General features: G+C 39.4%; 1 pseudogene; it reads right to left on the reverse strand.

Annotated features, from left to right (window-relative positions):
* Nucleotides 1-1,869: 1,869 nt before the first annotated feature.
* On the reverse strand, nucleotides 1,870-3,065 carry LOC116883801 (annotated as a pseudogene).
* Nucleotides 3,066-3,293: the final 228 nt, after the last annotated feature.

Below are 3,293 nucleotides of genomic sequence, written 5' to 3' on the forward strand. Positions count from 1 at the left end.
CATTCAGGATGGAAAAGATCGGGTGTAGTGGATTCATTACCATATTTCATGGTGTTATAAGGGATAATACCACCTTAGGGTCTTAGCAACTGATTGCTGGCATTCAAAACCAATGGCGAGATCAAGCTCGACTAGTGGGTCTGTGGTATATTTCCACAGCCTCTTCATTTGTGCACTCATTTTACCAATTCCAGAAGCTAATAAGCTCATGTCAATGTATTTACTTCGTTGGTTCAGGTCTCATACACATTGAAAGATAATGGTGAGAATTAAGATATGATACAAGATCGTTGTATTTGGTGTCTACTCCCATGTGTACAGACACTTGATTTTAATTTACATTTGTTTATTTGTCTTTTGAGACAGGGTCATGATGTCCCAAACTGGTTTCAAATTCACAGCCTTGCTGTTTCAGCTGAAGCTAAGTTTATGTCTATTGCTTGGCTTGTCTATTTTTCAGCATGGCCCAGTCTAGAGTCACTTGGGAATAGATAACCCCAACTGAGAAAATGACTCTATCAGATTATAGATAAGCATGTGGGGCATATTCCTGATATATGATTGGTGTGAGTTGGCCCAGCCCACTGAGGGCTATGCTACCCATGAGCCTGTGTTCCTGGATGGTATAAGAAAATATGTTGAACACACCATGGGGAGCAACCCAGTGAGCAGAATTCTTTCGTGGGTTCTGCTTCAGGTTCTGTTTCTGGGTTTCTGACTTCAGTAGCTGTCCTGAATTCCCTTCGTGCTGGACTACAACTGCAAGGTAAAATAAGCCTTTTCCTCCCCATGTTGTTTTGGTCATCTTGTTTTAGCAAAGCAATTGCAACCCTAAGACACTTTGCAGTCAGCATGTCATAGGCATGATGGATCAGTGTGATGCTTTTTCTGTAGGAATTTTAGCAACTCAGCTGCATTAATGTAGCACTAAAATAAATGAACATGCTGTCCTAAATTCTAATAACCAGATTTAAGGATATAAGCACATGACTTCAAAACATACAACACATCTATTCATAATTTGCTATACTACCAACATTAAATTGCAGTTACGTTGGAGCCTAAGTCGAATAGAAAGCCTGTAACAGACCTAAGGAATGCCTTTCCTGGATTATACATGCAAATCACCTCTTAACATACAGATCTCACTTTCATTTGTAAGTTACTTGGGCTTTGGAAGTCACTACACCCAAGCAAGGGTTCATCATGGTTTGAGAAGGGGAAAAAGGTGATCATGTTTTCAGTTAATATATACATGTGTGTGTGTGTTTGTTTAAAATAGCACAGCAGAAGGGAATGCAATCTAGAAGAGCAAGCCCTTAAGCAGTAGCTTATGATAAACTTTAGGAATGTATCATTTCTATCACTAATAACAGGCGAAATGTATTATGCCACATTCTAGTAATAGCTGAGGCAATACAATGCAAAGGCATCACAAAGGCATCGCAATTTGTTCACTTTGTACAACTAGACAGACCAACATGTAATTAATTGTTTTCTTTTGATTACCAGTTAAATACAGAATTTTAATTCTGTAGCTTAACAACAAAGGGTCATACAACACATACCTAGCATGTCAGTCTAATGTACACCCTATTATCAGTTACACAAGATATTGCCTAACAGATGCTAGGGCACTTTTTAAACTAGTTTTTACAAGTATTCATTTTCACCTTGAAAATTAAAGTCATCATACATACAGGGCAAAGTCAGAGATTTTATATTTGTGTTTATTCTTCATTTAACTTTTAAAACACTACTATAGTTGAATATTAAAACAAAAACAACAGCCAAGTAGTGAGTATATTATGATTACAGTCCTTCGCACATTCACTACTGCATACGGAAGGTCAAAGAGTGACTGGCCCATTAAGAGGTCTGACACTGAACGCTACCTCTGGGGTGATGTTCTTCATCCCCATACGCTTCTCCATTATACTGACGCCATCTTTCTTGATTTGGATCAAAGTCCACCAATTCTACCTAATCCATTTCATCAGTCTCTTCTTTTTCTTTCCTTTCAGGAAGGAGTTTTTCCAGCAAAGAGAATTTATCAGGAGAGGGAAAGCCATTTTCAGGGAAGTTTACCTTAAACTCAATGATTAGGGTCCCCTTTTCATATGGCCGATGGATAGACTCCCCTTTTCATATGGCCGATGGTATATTGACATACCTTCATTTAGCACACAGTTTATATCCCCATGCTTGACGATCTGACCTGGATGAGAGGTGATGACTATGGCTCGGTTGTCAAGAGTAGATAGATATTGGCCTTTGGAAGCTGCAAAATGCTTCAACCAGCTGTATATCCGTATACATGAAAAGATCTTCTCTTTGCCTTGCAAAAACAGCATGATTCTTCTGATCTAACACAATGATAATATCTCCTGGCTCCAGGCCTGGCTCTTGGTCTCCTTCACCATGGAATGTTATCTTCTGACCATCTTTTATGCATTTATCAACTTGAACTTCTAAAATTTTCTTCTCTCGAGCTATCTTTTTTCCATTGCAGCTTTTACATTTGTCTTTAGGACTGATGCGTTCTCTATGACCCTGGCACTCCATGCACACATAACTAAATTTGCTGAACCATTCCTGGTCCAATCTGATGAATTCTGTCCACTTGCAGTTGGGACAATACTCTACTACTCCTTTCTTACCACCTTCACATATGTCACAAACCACGTTTTTTTGCAGAGCCAGTTTTCTTATTGCACCATTATTACAAGTCTTCTAAGGTCACTGAGAGCTGATGCACAATATTTTTACCTCTCCTTTCTCTTTGCATTCTTCCTCCTCCTCCAAAGAACATATCAAAGATATCCATGGGCAAGCCAAAACCACCACCTGCTCCTACCTCTTTAATTGTCTGCTCGCCTCCTTTATCATATAATTCCCGTTTTCAGAATCGGTAAGAACTTCATAAGCTTGAGAAATCTGTTTAAACCTTTCTCCTTCATTTGGATTCTTATCAGGGTGGTACTTCAAGGCCAATTTTCTATATGCCTTTTCAATTCTTCCTGGGTGGCATTGGGTTTGACCCCCAGAACATCATAGTAAATGGTTTCTTTCTTTCTTTCTTTCTTTCTTTCTTTCTTTCTTTCTTTCTTTCTTTCTTTTCTTTCTTTCTTTCTTTCTTTCTTTTTTTTTAACAGCCGGTGAGCTGTCTGGTGTCAGAGAGCAGAAAGAGGAACGTAGCTCAGTCGCTCAGTCAGATGCTGCTCCTCCACAACCCACAGAGCGTTCTGGAAAGTTCTGCCCAGCCAACATCTTTTGTAGCCTAGCCCGGGCGC

The sequence above is a fragment of the Rattus rattus genome, chromosome 14 (assembly GCF_011064425.1).
Source record: "Rattus rattus isolate New Zealand chromosome 14, Rrattus_CSIRO_v1, whole genome shotgun sequence".
In the NCBI taxonomy this organism is placed as follows: domain Eukaryota; kingdom Metazoa; phylum Chordata; class Mammalia; order Rodentia; family Muridae; genus Rattus; species Rattus rattus.